Source organism: Bubalus kerabau, chromosome 5 (genome assembly GCF_029407905.1).
Source record: "Bubalus kerabau isolate K-KA32 ecotype Philippines breed swamp buffalo chromosome 5, PCC_UOA_SB_1v2, whole genome shotgun sequence".
Taxonomy (NCBI): domain Eukaryota; kingdom Metazoa; phylum Chordata; class Mammalia; order Artiodactyla; family Bovidae; genus Bubalus; species Bubalus kerabau.
Window position 1 is genome coordinate 115275815 of NC_073628.1, and position 17364 is coordinate 115293178.

A 17364-nucleotide genomic window follows, 5' to 3' on the forward strand; every position below is an offset into this window, starting at 1 on the left:
CAAGCCAATTATTCCTGGAAGAAGGAGGAAGTAGGGAGAGAGTGAGAGGTTCCAGGCAAGGGTGGATTTAACATGAAGCTAATGAAGCACAAGCTTTGGGACACCTCACTGGCAAGAACATGGGAGAGCCTTTAGCAATTGCTTAAAATGTATAAAACTTGAAAAAAGGAGGTATATTAACCATTATCAATTAAGACGATCGTCTTAGACGATTGATATGTATACACTGGGAAAAGTTTCCCTCTTTGAGTTAATTAAAACATCCATCACCTAAAAAAATAAAAACTAGTCTTTTCCCACTTTGACATCTCTTGGTCACACTTGGTTTCATGGTGGATGGTGGGCTATGGGCTGGCTTTGGAATGTTATGGGCATTTTTAGTATCCAAGGGAAAATGAAGCCAAGAGTGCATTGTATATATGCGATTTGCAGTGACTTCCTAGTATAGTTAAATAATTTTTAGCACCTTTTGCTAGTGTAGGAATGGCCTGTAGGCATGTTCCTACTGTCTACTTATGACAAATGACCAAAGGCCATATTACAATATGAATGTGACCTCCGTACCTAGTACCGGAAGTAGGTGGGAAGTGTGAGAGAAACTACGTTCAAAATGTACAGAAATCAGAAGCTAGTTTGTGGAAAAATCCCTCCAGTCATCATAAATCTATAAGACGGAGTTTGATTGTTAGTAGCGCAGTTCGATCCCTGGGTTGGGAAGATCCCCTGGAGGAGGAAATGGCAATGCACTCCAGTATTCCTGCCTGGGAAATCCCATGGACAGAGGAGCCTGGTGGGCTGCAGTCCGTGGGGTCACAAAGAGTCAGACAGACACAACATCCAGTCAAAGTTTTCTTCTGTGGAGATTCTCTCTTGTCACGAATATACTTAATAATGTAGCATATCGCAACTTTAAGCACACCACATGTTTTCCATCTTTGTAGGACTGACAAATAGAATGTATGAATTCCTGAGTTTGTAAGCATAAACCGGTAGCAATATTACATAAACTGCTGATCAGCTGTAGTAAAGAGTGAATTATCTCTCTGTTCTCTCTATAGAAAACGATATTACAAATTGCCGGCAAATGAAGTGCTTGTCAAAGAGTAAGCAGCCAAAACACCTGGAAAAATACTATAGAGGTGTGGTAGGCGGTTAACAAAAAGGTTATTTTTCTGGATTTTGTGATACTTGTGCCATTTGTTGGCTTTTTAAAATTTATAATTTGATGTCATCTGTTTTCTCATCCCAAGTAAATATTTGTTTCTCATTCTAAGGAAAATATCTCATTCTAAGTAAATATTTATAAAATGGGGTTTACAAATATGATTTTGTGTTTGTAATTTTATATTATTTTTCTTAAAATGAGCCCCAAATGGTGAAAGCTTCAGACCCACAAAGTCCAGATCTGGGCCTGGGCCTGGATTTGAGGGTCAGTCTTGGCCTTCAGGTTTCCCTGGGATCTCTAGCTCACTCCTCCCCCAAGGTCTCCATCCCAGCCTTCATCTCCTAGGCCGTGGGAAGTGAAAAGTCTGACTCTTTGGGACCCCATGGACTATACAGTCCATGAAATTCTCCAGGCCAGAATAGCCTTTCCCTCCTCCAGGGATCTTCCCAACCCAGGGATCGAACCCAGGTCTCCCGCATTGCAGGCAGATTCTTTACCATCTGAGCCACAAGGGAAGCCCAAGAATGCTGGAATGGGTAGCCTATCCCTTCTCCAATGGATATTTCTGACCCAGGAATCAAACCGGGGTCTCCTGCATTGCAGGCGGATTCTTTACCAATTTGAGGCCGAGGAACCCCTTATCCTCCGGGAGCAGCAGGGTCTGCCAGCCAGTGAGACCTGTCTTATGCCGTATTAGGACAGCCTCTGGGGACTTTCCTTCAGAAAGCCCCCTCTGGCAGGGTGGTTGGCCGTTGTGCGAGCACACGCCATGCCCCTGGGGTAGAGTGAGCCCCACCCCCGGGCCTCGTGGCCTGGCCGGAGGCCCCACCACCAGCACTACCCGAGACTAGGAGTCCTGCAGTTGTTAAATAAGGCCCAGCAGAGGCGGGCTGGCTGCCACAGACCAGAACCCCCACGTTCCTAAGGGGCAATGACACTCCCTCTTCCTAAACTTGCATACTTCAGGCTTTTCTCTTTTTCTGGCATGTCTTCCTGCCCACCCCATGGTGCCCGAGTGAGTGCCCACTATTTTTAAATGAGTCTGAGAGCATGGAGCCAGCCTGCGCAGGGCATCTGGGCAGAGCCCCGTGGCCCCTGTCAGTGCAACAGCGTGCCTGTTGTCTTCTTCCTCACCCGGACCATCGGGTTCCCCCAGCCACTCTGCTCCAAGCCGTCGGGGAGTTTTCTGTTTTTCACAATTAGCCAGAACTCTCTGCAGAAAGATGAGACAGAGAGCTGCGGGGTCCAGGGCGGTCCCCACCCAGCTGTGCCGATCCAGGCATGAAAGGACACTGACCCCGTGTGGCCACTTGTGGACGTGCAGCACCAGGAGGGAAAAGAAAGGCAGAGAGGCACTTGTGAGGTCTTTCGGTCCTTTGACCTCAGGAAATGACCCTTCCAAGGCCCTCCCGCATCAGCTGAGCTTGGTCCCTACTCATGGCACAGGACCCCTGCTCAGAGCCAGCTGTTCATCCCTAATGACACGTCCCCATCCCGCACTCAACTCTGTGTTAATATCGGGCTGTAGCTTCACAGGACATTTGAGTTCAGTGTGGGCAAGAGAGGTGCCATGGAGGGGTGGGCATGGGCCACTCAGAAAGGGTTTTGACAGATGGAGGGGAGGAGAGTTCTGTTCGCCACCCTCAGGTCCCCAAAGCCCAGACCACAATGTCCAAAGCATAGTGGCTTACTTAGTGAGGAATCTGCAAACGCCCGCACACCTGCACTCCAGGTGAGGGAACTGGCCTGAGCCCAGGCAGGCAGGTGGGGCGCAGATATAGAGGGCTGGCCAGGGGAGCTGCCTCTCAGCAAAGGTTCCAGGATAGGTGGGGCACTGAACTGACTTCTCTAGAAGCTGAGTCTCCAGCCCCAGTTCTGTGCTCTTTCCCTGACCATAGGGCTCTCTGAAAGTGAAGAGGCCTGAGGGCCACCCTCTGGGCTAGGGGAGGAGTGGGTGTAGAGCTAGGCAGTTGTAGCATTCTGATGCTATTTGAATTCTGAACATATCAAAATCAGGCTCTGTTTCTAAATATTCACTCTTCATTTGATGCTGTGATCAAGGTCCTATGAAAAGAAAGTGTCATGCTTGGGAGAGATGAGGAAAGAGGTTCAGAAAAGTCAAATAGCTGTGTCTCGAGTCAAGACCACTCTGTAAGAAGCCAAGCAGGGGGTTGAAAACTATAATGAATATACAATATAGGCAGGGCTGTTGGGCTCCAGAATCCATGCCCAGCTGCTGCCCCCTGTAGCTTCTAAGGAACAAAAGCCTGACTGGTTTTCGGAGCTCCCTCCTCCCCAACCTCAGTCCACTCTCCCCTTGCAGTAGAGTTATCGCCTCACAGTCAGATCTGATCACCTTGCTCCCTGCTCAACATTGTCAGCAGTTCTCCTTTGGTGTCAGGGTGAAAGCTCCAGCCTTTGCCTCAACTTCAGAGGCCTTCCTAACCTTTCCCCTTGCTCCAACCACATAGTTCCCCTCTAATTTCCAGCTGCACTGAGCCTTAGGCAGTCCCCTAACCCACTACCTCTCAGACCTGATGTGCAAATGAATCCCCTGGGGACTTTGATAAACTGCAGATTCTGATTCCCTAGATCTGGGGTGGGGCTCTGGATTCTGAACTTCTAACAAACTTCCAAGTGATGCCAATTCTGCTGGTCCACAGACTACGGGTGAGTGTCAAAGTAGTAAACATGTCATATTCCCTTCAACTTTCACCCCTGCACAAACTATTCCTTTCGTCTGAAACATTTTCCCCTTCCTATCTTCTTCCTCCTACTCTATCACTTTTGTTGTTGTTGTTCTGTCGTTAAGACACCCCATGGACTGCAGCAAGTCAGGCTTCGCTGTCCTCAACTCTCTCCTCGAGTTTGCTCAAATTCATGTCCATTGAGTCAGTGATGTTTTCTAAGCATCGGATCCTCTGCCACCTGCCTCTCTTTTTGCCTTCAATCTTTCCCAGCATCAGGGTCTTTTCCAATGAAATGGCTCTTCGTATCAGGTTGCCAAAGTACTGGAGCTTCAGCTTCAGCATTCAGTCCTTCCAATGAATATTCAGGGTTGCTTTCCTTTAGGATTGACTGGTTTGATCTCCTGCTAATCCTACTCCTCCGTACATCAGGTTAGATGCCACTGTCTCTAGGAAGCTTTCCTGCTGACTTTGAGGCTAGTTAGGGCATGCCTCATCTGATAGAGCTGCAAACAGATAACTGAAATGGGATCTGGGGTTGGTTTTTAAAAATACTCAAGAAAAAAAGTGGGATCAGGAGATAGATGAAATAAGGATGACAGAATATTGATCCCTGTTGAAGCTGGGTGATGGATACTTGAGGGTTCATTGTGCTCTCAACATTTGTACATGTTTGGAAGTTTCCCCCCAAAAAAACTGTTTAAAGAAAACCAAAGCCTAGGTTAGGAGCCTCTCGCATGTGCCTCCTTAGCTTGTGCCCCTGCCTGTCCCCAACCCCCCTCTAGCATTGACCCCACTGCACTGTGAGTTGCAAATTTTGGGGGCCAAGATTATACTGTGTTTTGTTCGCTTTTGTACCCTGGCCCTTGGCACAGTCATCAACACAGAGTAAATACTCGACATATTTTTGTTAAATGATTGAAAGAAAATCCTGCCAAGGTGACAGAAAGCAAATTGTGGAAAACACATGTTGAAACAAAACCATGCACTATTGTTCTGCCTTATGTAGAGCTGGTTTGTGTCCGCTCCTGGAATCCTCTGTGAAGTCCAGTGTGTCTTGGGAGAGTCAATTTAAATGGTGAAGCAGAAAGAAAATTTAGACCCAGGACCTCTTTAGTGTATAAGGGAGAAGAGTAAATATGATATGATTCAAAGCTGTTGAAACAGAAATAACATAGATTCATTCATTCAGTTACCAAATATTTGTTCAGTGTCTGAGCGTAAAATTTGTCTGTCATGTTAGAGACACCTCTTCTCCAGAGTAGCTATTTGCATGAGCTTATATGAATAGAAGTTTTTTTAAAAAATAAAAACTCAACTGAGTACATTTTAAACATCTCATTGGCTTTATTCAATGATTCATGAACCAGACAGTATCCATTCTAGCAGATAGAAAGGAACTCAAAGGGGTTTACCAAATGAAAGAGTTTTATAGGAGAAGGGAACAGGAAAAACAAAGTAATACTAGATTAAAAAAAAAAAGTGAGTTAGTTATTGCAAAGTTAGTTATTTCCTTTAGTGAAAGGCAGGATCTATCAGGCAGATTACCTAACTAATGCTAATTAGGCCTGCTTGACTGGCTTAAGATTCCATTTCCAGGAGAGCCGAAACCATAATAATGTCTCAGTTTGGTGACGTAGGCTTAGAATAAGGAACGCCATTTTGGGCCTGTTGTCTTGTTTTTAACAGAAGCTTGTGTTTGTTGGCCAAATGAAAGAGGCAGAAGGGTTTTTTTTTTGGCATGGGGAGGGGTATTGTTTCGGTTTGTGAAGGGGAACCTGAAGAGAAGGAAGAGAGACTGGAACAAAGATGGGATGATGAGGCCTCTGGGTCCCATCCCAGAGGAACTAAAAACAGTAAGTTAGGGCTAGAGGTTAAAGAGCAGTCTTTGGAGGATCCTAGGCATCAACACAAGCCAATAAACCACTTCTAGACTCCATTTCCTACACCCATCTGCTTGAACCCAGTGCAGCTTTTACGCTCAGATTGCATGGTGGCCAGGAGCATTGGTGGTGGGGAGAGAGAGCATCATCTCAGTTTTCTGTCTTGAAGAATGAGGTGAATGGTGATGCCTTTCAAAGGCATGAGAAATATGGTGGGAAAATCAAGACAGAAGGAAACGCAGTGAGTTCACCTGTGGAGACTCTTCACTAGGGGATCCCCTTTAATGTGTAAGAGATAGGCTTGTGCAAACCAAAAGAAGGGGCCACCTGGTTCCCCCAACTGGAAACAAGCTTCCAGGACTCATTACCCTATGAGGCAGGATCAGAGGCTGGAGTTACAGACAGAATCACAAAAGACAGGTGGACGCAAGAGTCAGGAGAGACAGAGCATAGGGGAACTACCACGCATCACGGCAAGTTCAAAACTTCTGTAACTAAGAAAGGCAAAGGGTTCTTTTTAATTTTTTTTTGTATTTATTATTTTTGGCTGCACTGGGTGTCTTCTGTGCTGCACGTGGGCTTTCTCTAGTTGCGGCAAGTGGGGGCTTCTCCCTAGTTGTAGCATGCAGGCTTCTCACTGCAGTGGATTCTCTTGTGGCAGAACATGGGCTCTAGGGTGTGCAGGCTTCAGTAGTTGTTGCACACGGGCTTAATTGCTCCCCGGGATGTGGAATCTTCCCAGACCAGGGATGGAACCCTTGTGCCCTGCATTGGCAGGTGGATTCTTAGCCACTGGACCACTAGAGAAGCCCCACGATGGAGTCCCTTGACAGTGGCAGAACTTGGGCATGTATAAACTCATGTGCAGAGGTTGGCCGACTTCCACTAAACCATACAGTCTGGGGACAGACCCAACATCTTGTTCATTTCTATACCACTAGCCCTAGAACAATGTCTAGCTCAAAGTAGGTGCTGAACCAATGTTTAAAAAAATCAATGAACTAAATGAATGTTCTTGGAATGGTGTTGATTTTTGCTCTGCCCCCAGGCTGGAACAATTAATCTAGCTCACTCACACTCCATTTTGTTATTCTTATCTCAGTTACTGTGTTTACACAGCATTTTATAACTCCCCTGTCCTCCCAACTTCAGGGAAATTGAAGCTTCGATAATGAGGGAAATTTTCACTTAATTGTTTTCTGTGGGAAGTCAACCTCAGCTAACATCTGGTGGCCTCCAGGACATCCTCATGCTGAAGGGATTTTATATTTTCCTTCAGCCTGCTGGATCCAGACCTTAGAGAAACAAACCTCCCTGTCTTTCCATTAAGAGGAAGTTTAGTCTCATCTAGACTCTGCTTAAGGCCTGATTTTAGATGAGCAGAGCAGACTTTAGCAAAATAAGCAGAACAGAGAGAGAATTCGATGTTTGGGTTAGGCTATTTTCTTTTTCTTTTTTTTTAAGGAAATAAGTCTTTATATAGATATATAATTTTACTTACTTATGTATTGACTCTGCTGGGTCTTTGTTGCTATGTGGGCTTTTCTTCAGTTGTAGCAAGCAAGGGCTACTCTCCAGTTGCAGAGTGTGGGCTTCACTGTGGTGGCTTCTCTTATTGCCAAGCACAGGCTCTAGGCTCACAGACTTCAGTAGTTACAGCTCCCAGGCTCTTGAGCACAGGTTCAGTAGTTGTGGTGCATGGGCATAGTTGGGCTTCCCAGGTGGCTCAGTGGTAAAGACTTCATCTGCCAAGCAGAAGATGAGGGTTCAATTCCTGGGTTGGGAAGTTCCCCTGGAGAAGAAAATGGCAACCCACGCCAGTAGTCTTGCCTGGGAAATCCTATGGACAGAGGAGCCTGGTGGGTTACAGTCTACGGGGTCGCAAAGAGTCGGACACGACTTAGCGACTAAACAACAACAACAGTAGTTACTTTCAAGAAAGACAAACAAGGCAACAATTGGGAGAGGGTAGGTAGGGCTCCTGGGATGCTAGAAATATTCTATTTCTTGACCTAGGTGGCTGTTAGATGGATGTATTCACTTCATGATTATTCATTTATCTGTTAGCTTATGATTTTTAAAGTTTAATATAAACATCAGTTCAATTCAGTTCAGTCGCTCAGTCGTGTCCGACTCTTTGCAACCCCATGAATTGCAGCACGCCAGGCCTCCCTGTCCATCACCAACTCCCAGAGTTCACCCAAATTCATGTGCATCGAGTTGGTGATGCCATCCAGCCATCCCATCCTCTGTCGTCCCCTTCTCCTCCTGACCCCAATCCCTCCAAGCATCAGGGTCTCTTCCAATGAGTCAACTCTTCGCATGAGGTGACCAAAGTATTGGAGTTTCAGCCTCAGCATCAGTCCTTCCAACGAACACCCAGGACTGGTCTCCTTTAGGATGGGCTGGTTGGATCTCGTTGCAGTCCAAGAGACTCACAAGAGTCTTCTCCAACACCACAGTTCAAAAGCATCAATTCTTCGGTGCTCAGCTTTCTTCACAGTCCAACTCTCGCATCCATACATGACCACTGGAAAAACCATAGCCTTGACTAGATGGACCTTTGTTGGCAAAGTAATATCTCTGCCTTTTAATATGCTATCTAGGTCGGTTATAACTTTCCTTCCAAGGATTAAGTGTCTTTTAATTTCATGGCTTCAATCACCATCCACAGTGATTTTGGAGCCCAAAAAAACAGTCTGACACTGTTTCCACTGTTTCCCCATCTATTTCCCATGAAGTGATGGGACCAGATGCCATGATCTTTGTTTTCTGAATGTTGAGCTTTAAGCCAAGTTTTTCACTCTCCTCTTTCACTTTCATCAAGAGGCTTTTTAGTTGCTCTTCACTTTCTGCCATAAGGGTGGTGTCATCTGCATATCTGAGGTTATTGATATTTCTCCCGGCAATCTTGATTCCAGCATGTGCTTCCTCCAGCCCAGCATTTCTCATGATGTACTCTGCATATAAGTTAAATAAGCAGGGTGACAATATGTAGCCTTGACATACTCCTTTTCCTATTGGGAACCAGTCTGTTGTTCCATGTCCAGTTTTAACTGTTGCTTCCTGACCTGCATATAGGTTTCTCAAAAGGCAGGTCAGGTGGTCTGGTATTCCCATCTCTTTCAGAATTTTCCACAGTTTATTGTGATCCACACAGTCAAAGGCTTTGGCATAGTCAGTAAAGCAGAAATAGATGTTTTTCTGGAACTCTCTTGCTTTTTCGATGATCCAGCGGATGTCGGCAATTTGATCTCTGTTCCTCTGCCTTTTCTAAAACCAGCTTGAACATCTGGAAGTTCACAGTTCACATATTGCTGAAGCCTGGCTTGGAGAATTTTGAGCATTACTTTACTAGCGTGTGAGATGAGTGCAGTTGTGCGGTAGTTTGAGCATTCTTTGGCATTGCCTTTCTTTGGGATTGGAATGAAAACTGACCTTTTCCAGTCCTGTGGCCACTGCTGAGTTTTCCAAATTTGCTGGCATATTGAGGGCAGCACTTTCACAGCATCATCTTTCAGGATTTGAAATAGCTCCACTGGAATTCCATTACCTCCACTAACTTTGTTCGTAGTGATGCTTTCTAAGGCCCACTTGACTTCACATTCCAGGATGTCTGGCTCTAGGTGAGTGATCACACCATCGTGATTATCTGGGTCATGAAGATCTTTTTTGTACAGTTCTGTGTATTCTTGCTTCCTCTTCTTAATATCTTCTGCTTCTGTTAGGTCCATACCATTTCTGTCCTTTATCGAGCCCATCTTTGCATGAAATGTTCCCTTGGTATCTCTAATTTTCTTGAAGAGATCTCTAGTCTTTCCCATTCTGTTGTTTTCCTCTATTTATTTGCATTGATCACTGAGGAAGGCCTTCTTATCTCTTCTTGGCTATTCTTTGGAGTTCTGCATTCAGATGCTTATATCTTTCCTTTTCTCCTTTGCTTTTCACTTCTCTTCTTTACATAGCTATTTGTAAGGCCTCCCCAGACAGCCATTTTGCTTTTTTGCATTTCTTTTCCATGGGGATGGTCTTGATCCCTGTCTCCTGTACAATATTTCACTTCAATTAAAAAAATTGTTTTACTGATTAGATTATACCCCAAAGAAGAGTGATGTAGATATAACTTACACAGTCAGATCTGGCCACTCAACCCAGGGGTGTGGGCAGTGAAGCCCTCCTGCTGTCCTGTAGGCCCCCAAGACACACTGCCGGGGGACCCAGGTGACACCTCCCTTGGGGTGTCTCCCCGCGATAGAGGAGCACTGCCCAGCACCCTGTGTCACTCTACCCCCCAGAAAGGCCCTCACTCCATCAAGGCCCAGCTGGGTGTGCAGAGCCGTCAACACTGTGATCCAGCAGGGAAGGCCAATCCTTCCCCAGGCCTCCCAGTATTTACCAAAGGGGCTTGTGAGAAAGACCAGGCATGGGACAGGGGCTTTCAAGATCTTTGAGGTCAGTGGGCCAACTACACAGAACCGCCCCAGGCTGTGCAAGAGCTCAGAGGAGACAGCTCAACTCTTCCCTCTTCCCACTCACAGCACAAAAAGCATCTTTGTCCCAGGGCCGATGTCAGTTCTCTCTCTGATTTGATCACTGGCTAAGTTTAGATCCTTCCCACAACCTCCATTCTCTTGCAAAGAAAGAATAACAAGATAACTCAGTCCTAAAAATGGACAAGGGACGTACCTGGGGGTCCAGTGGTGAAGACTTCAAGCTTCCAATGCAAGGCGCATTGATTTGATCCCTGGTCAGGGAACCAAGATCCCACATGCCTTGAGACGTGGCCAAAAAAATATCTTTTAAAAAAAGGACAAAACATTTAAACAGGCTCCTCACATAAGAGATATACAAATGGCCAAGAAATATATAAAATGATGCTCAATATCATTAGTCATTGGAGAAATGAAAATTAAAACCACAATGAGATAAGACTTACATCAGAATTGTTACAATGACAAGACCTGATAATACTGTCAGGGAACAGGGCGAGTGTCTGTCTACCTTGCTGCTGGGACTGTAAACTGGCCTCCCTCTTGGAAAACTGTTCAGCACTTTCTACTAATGCTAAATGAACCCAGTAATTCTCTCCTGGGTGTGTACCCAACAGAAATGAGTGCTTGTGGCCACCCCAAACATACAGAAACACACAGGAATCTTCAGAGCAGCTTTGTCCCTAACAGCCATGATACTGGATCCAACCCAAATATTTGTCACAGGAGAGTGAATATTGGGACTTTCCTGGCAGTCCACTGGTTGGGACTCCATGCTTCTACTGCAGGGGGCCCAGGTTGGATCTCTAGTGGAGGAACTGGGATTCCCGAATGCCAAAAGGAGGAGCCAAAAAAAAAATTATTTTTAAAAAGAGGAGAGTGAATATTGAGGCATAGTCATTTACCACAACACTACTCAGCAAATGCAAAAAAGACCAAAATGCTACTGGATGGACTTCACATGACGCTGAGCAAAAAGAAGACAGACACAAGATTACATACTGTATGATTCCATATAAATGCAGCTCTAAAACAGGCAACACTAATCTATGGTGCTAGAACTCAGGATAGCAATTCCACTGCTGGATTGTCGGGTGTTTACTGGGAAGAAGTGCCGGGACCACCCATGTCTTGGTACAGGTGGTAGTTACATGGGAATACATACAAATGAAAGTCCATCTAGTGTTATACATTCTTCAGTTCAGATGACATATAAGCTCTACTTCAATAAAAATTTAAAAGAAAGATGAAACAAAAAAAGGAAGGGAAAAATGAATGAAAGAGCTACAACAAAACTCTCTCATAGGCAAAATGGTACAGTCACCCTGGAAAATGGGCAATTTCTTAAGAAGTTAGACTTTCACCTCCCTGGGAGCCAACAATCCACATTTGGGTATTTATCCTAGAGAAATGAAAATGTATTTCACACAAATACCTGTATATAAATGTTTATACCAGCATTATTGATAAGAGCCCCAAACTGGAAATAAATCAATGCCTTTCAATAGCCAGTGGATAAACTGTCACACATATGCATGGAAAACTACTGGGCGATGAAAATGAAAAGATTATGATGTTTGTGTCAGCATAGATGGATCTCACATACATTGTGCTAAGTGAAAACTCAATCTCAAGAAGGTACATAGTGTATGATTCTATTTCTATGACAGTCTGGACAAGACAAAAATATAAGAACAGAGAACAAAGCAGCAGTAGCTAGGGTTTGGAGATGGAGGAAAGGTCTGAATACAAAAGAGGCAGCACAAGAGAAATCTTTGGGAGGTTGGAATTGTTCGATATCCTATCTGAGACCACAAGAATCTGTAGGTGTGTAAAAAGGCATACATTATACACCCTAAAAGTGACTTTTACTCTACGCAAATTAAAAATAATTTAGTAAAAGCAAAAAACCATACAGTTGCGATCATTTCACATGCTAGCAAGTTTACGGTCAAATTCCTTCAAGCGAGGCTTCAGCAGTACGTGAACCAAGAACTTCCAGATGTACAAGCTAATTTGCAAGAGGCAGAGGAATCAGAGAACAAACTGTCAACATTCATTGGATCATGGAGAAAGCAAGGAAATTCCAGAAAAACATCTACTTCTGCCTCATTGACTATGCCAAAGTCTTGATTGTGTGGATCACAAAAAAACTAGAAAATTCTTAAAGAGATGGGAGTACAAGGCTACCTTACCTGTTTCCTGAGAAACCTTTATTTGGGCCAAGAAGTAACAGTTAGAACCGGACATGGAACAGCAGACTGGTTCCAAATCGAGAAAGGAGTATGACAAGGCTATATATCGTCATCCTGCTTATTTAACTTACATACAGAGTACATTATATGAAATGCCAGGCTGGATGAATCACACGCTGGAATCAAGATTTCCAGGAGAAATATCAACAACCTCAGATATGCAGATGATACCACTCTAATGCAGAAAGTAAAAAGAAACTAAAGAGGCTTTTGATGAGGGTGAAAGAGAAGAGTGAAAAAGCTGGCTTAAAACTCAATATTAAAAACCTAAGAGCATGACATGTGGTTCCATCACTTCATGGCAAATAGAAGGGGGAAAAGTGGAAGCAGTGACAGATTTTATCTTCCTGGGCTCCAAAATAACTGTGCATGTGACTATAGCCGTGAAATTAAAAGATGCTTGCTCCTAGGAAGGAAAGCGTTGACAAATCTAGACAGCACATTAAAAAGCAGAGACAAAAATAAAATAAAAAGCAGAGACATCATTTTGCTGACAAAGGTCCGTCCAGTCAAAGCTCTGGGTTTTCCAGTTATCATGTATCAATGTGAGAGTTGGACCAAAGAGAGGGCTGAACACATGAGAATTGATGCTTCTGAATTGTGGTGCTGGAGAACCTTTGGACTGCAAGATCAAATCAGTGAATCCTGAAGGAAATCAACCCTGAATATTCATTGGAAGGATTGATGCTGAAGCTGAAGCTCCAGTACTTTGGCCACCTAATGCGAAGAGCTGACTCATTGAAAAAAAGACCCTGATGCTGGGAAAGATTGAAGACAAAAAGAAAAGGGGTCCACAGAGGATGAAATGGTTAGATAGGATCACCGACTCAATGGACATGAATCTGAGCAAACTCCAGGAGATAGTGGAGGACGGAGGAGCCTGGTGAGCTGCAGTCCATGATATTGCAAAGAGTGGGACATGACTTAGCAACTGAACAACAAAAGCAAAAGACAAGGGAGTTCCCTGGTGGCCTAGTGGTTAATATTCCATACTTCACTGCTTTGGCTCGGGTTCAGTCCCTTGGCAGGGAACTGAGATCCTGCAAGCCATGTGGTGTGGCCAAAATATAAATAAGTAAATAACATTTTTTTAATAATAAAAAAGGATAAAATTATATCTAAAAAAAAAATAAAAAACAAACGGGGGCTTCCCTGGTGGCTCAGTGGTAAAGAATCTGCCTGCTATTGAAGGAGACAGGGGTGTGATCTCTGATTCAGGAGATTCCCACATGCCACAGAGCAACTAAGTCTGTGTGCCACAACTACTAAGCCTGTGTTTTAGAGCCTGGGAGCTGCAACTGCTGAAGCCCTAGAGCCCGTACTCCACAAGAGAGGCCACCACCACGAGAAGCTCACACGCCACAATTAGAGAGCAGCTGCCGCTCACTGCATCTAGAGAAAACCATGTGCAGCAATAAAGACCTAACGCAGCCATAAGTAAATAAATCAATTACAAAAAATAAAACAAAGATCCAAAATAAAACTCTACCCTCTCTTCACCGATCCTGGCCTTCACTCCTCTGAGCCCAAGCTGGAGGGGCAGGTGGCAGAGACCTCAAGGACTAGGGCAGGGCCTGGCTCAGAGCAGAAATTCATAAGCTTAATTTTCTATCTGACCGTTCACATGGCTTTGGAATCATCACCGTCCTGTGGATGCCATCAGCTCACTGTAATCCTCAGAACTCACCACTCAGAGACAGCTGAGTGGCCCACATGACTCCCCAAGGAAGAATTTGTTCTCTGAGGTCATGGCCAATGCAGAGTCCCTTTGGGGGCACAGAGGGAAACTTATTACCCAACAGACCCATCTTGCCCATAACTTGGGACTCCTCCCAGCTGGTGGGTCTGGGGTGTGAGCTATTATGCACGTGGGGAGAACTGCAGGTCAGTTGGCCTTGGTTACTGAGAGTGCCTACCGTTGCCCGGTGCCTACCGTGTCCCCTCGCTCCACGGTGCGTGTACTCATGGTGGTGGTTCTGCCTACAGTTCTTTCTTCCCAACCCTAGACCTTACGCCTATCCTCCTGGACTGCTCAGGACCCTGCTTAAATGTCACCCTCCCTCTCCCAACAGAGGCAGAGTCTAGCACTTGCATACGCAAGTCCTGTTGATTCTTCCCCTAAGCACCCACCAATGGCCTTCTGCCTTCCACCAGCACCATCCTGGCCTCGATTCAGACCTTCTGACCCAGACCCTTGTGAGGATGAACTGGCCTCCAGGCCACCTTCTCTGCTTTGACCTCAGACTGCTCCAATTCTCCCTTAAACCTTAAAACCTCCGTTGGTTCCCCGCCATGCGGTGGGCACATGAGAACCTGCCTGGCTAGACCCCTGCCACTTTTTCCACGCCCACGTCCTTCCCAGACACATCCCCTACACGCCCATAAGATCTGGCCACCTTCTCTCCTGCTCCTTTCCATTCCTGCTCCCCCTGCTCCCCCTGCCTGTAATGTCCTTCCTACTCCTCTATTTAGTAAAGACCTACTCCAGTGCCACCTCCTGGGCACCATGCCTTCTTTCCACCTCACCAGGCACACTCATCCATTCAACAAGTATTTCCTGAACACCTACTTGCTGGAAATCAGAACGGTGTGTGGGACGGTTGAGGAGCTGCCCTGGGGGAGCTCCCACTGGCCTGGGTGAGACAATGACAGAGACACCCACGTGCACTGTAATTTCAGAGTCTCAAAGGTGCAGGTCCCAGTGGCCTCGCTGAGGACGTGCCACATAGGCAGCAACGTGAAAGAAACCCTCCCTCTGCATTTCTGAGCACTTTGCCTTCTTTATGGAGTCTCCTATCTGCTGCCTGACTTAGAGATCAGAATAGCGTGTGTGAAACACACGCTAAAAAATTGTGCTTTGTTTCTCTGAAATTTCAGTTTAGCTGGCTGACCTGTGTTGAATCAGACAAGCCTACTCCTAAGGTCTCCCTGCCCCATGAGATCCGAGAATGGGAACTCTCATACCTTCAGGGCCCAGCACTGTGGCTGGCTTGTATTAATAGTAGACACTCAACAGTGAAAGATCCAGCAGCAGCACTCATGACCCTCGATGGCCTATTTACCTTACATAGAGAGTTTCCTGGACGCAGTCACCTCCTCCGCGGTGGGGGCGATGCTGGATACTGTCCTCTGTGCCTAGTGCAAGGGCCTGGCTAGATGCAGCCCAGGGGACCTGGGAGCCTTTAGCTGCCCTCCTACCATCTCCACCCATGGCTCCTTTCCTCTCCTTGCATAATAACAAAATAAGAAAAACATTTTAAAATGTGGTGAAATATGGAATGTGGAACACCGACATTTTCTCAATCTTATGTTCATGAATAAAAGCATCTTTGTAACACATATATGTGGAATCTAGAAAAGAGGTACTGATGAACCTATTTGCAGGGAAGGAATAAAGATGCAGATGTGGAGAATGAACACGTGGACACAGGGAGGAGGCGAGGGGAGAGTAGTGCTGATATATATACACCACTCTGTGAAATAGCTAGCTAGTGGGAAGCTGCTATATAACGGGGACCCCGGCCCAGTGCTCTGTGATGACCCAGAGAGGTGGGAAGGGGGAGTGGGCGGGAGGCTCAAGAGGGAGTGGATATATGTATACAAATAGCTGATTCATCTTGCTGTACAGCAGAAACTAACGCAACAATGGAAAGCAATTACACACCAATAAGTAAGGAAAAGCATGTTTGGAAAACTTTGCCATATGTATGGGGCTTCCCATATGTATTGATGTGCAGTGTACAATCTAAGAAGAAACTGTTCTGTCCAGTTCCCTTACTACCCACCTCCAACCAGACAGGCTTCCTTAAGCCTCTCTTCTATTGAAACTGTGGAGCTGGCCCATGTAGCTGGCGGATAGGAGTTTGTTATCTGAGCAAGGGGCATGAAAAGGCAGTCTTGTGATTCTGGCTATATGTGTCTGTCTCCCCAACGGACTGGCACTCTATATTGTTCCCAGGGCCCTGCACGTGGATGAAGCTCAGGAAACGCAGGTTGGAAGGAAGCCTGACTGTGGAGACCAACGGTCGGACCTGACAGTAAAGCCCTTCCTTACCCCAGCCAGCTTCCAAAGCAAAGAGGAAAGAGCAGAGCAGGCTGCTTCGGAAGCAGACCCCATGTCGCCCCCTGGAGGTCAGCGATGCCATCAAGGTTCAGCCTACACCATGAACGGTTCACAAGCAGAAGCCCAGGACGACTGTGGTCTGACTGCCCAGCAAGTTCTATGAATAAGCCCAGTCTTCGCTCACAGTTCATGAAAGGAACACTGTCCCAGAGCAGCCTCAGCCCCTGTGGGTTTCAGCTCAGAAGGAGAATGTTGTTGCTTGAGCCTCTTTCGAGTTTTAAAAAGGACAAGGAAAGGCACTGTGTACAGTGTTTTACTTCGGGCCTTTTTTTTTCATTACTCCAAACTGCTGGATGTTGAAAACCTTGCATTTACTTGTGAATTGCCTGTCTGTGTTTATATATGGAGGAGGGTAAAGATTGGAAGAGTCAAAATTACTTTTATTTTTCCTTGTAAGTTTCTCCACAACTTAGCTTTTCATCGAGCATCCCGTATTTATTTCTGTGTAATTATGTCATTATTTGGTGCATTTTATAACCAGAGATGCTAAAAATTGTTCTATCCCACCCTTCCGTGCTGAAGTCAGATGAGCCACAGTGGCGGCACAGAATCCAGACCCACCCAGCAGTTAGACAGGGCCTCACTTACCCATGGAAAACAGTCCTGGATGAGCACACCAATTTATCCAGGAGAATAAGCACAGAAACACTGAAGATAATAGGGTCAAATACTAACTCAAAGACAGAAATTTAATTAGGACCACACGATTTACTTGTATGTAAGATGTTTCATATATCAAAGGCAAATTAGGAGTTAAATGG

General features: G+C 45.5%; 1 long non-coding RNA gene across 3 annotated transcripts in view; it reads left to right on the forward strand.

Moving 5' to 3' along the window:
- The window catches only part of LOC129653277 (uncharacterized), a 36259-nt gene extending 19287 nt beyond the window's left edge, over positions 1-16972 (forward strand). For all 3 annotated transcript variants that reach the window (XR_008715036.1, XR_008715038.1, XR_008715037.1), the window contains exon 3: positions 16439-16972. This is a non-coding gene — a long non-coding RNA (uncharacterized LOC129653277). The remainder of the gene's footprint in view (positions 1-16438) is intronic.
- Positions 16973-17364: the final 392 nt, after the last annotated feature.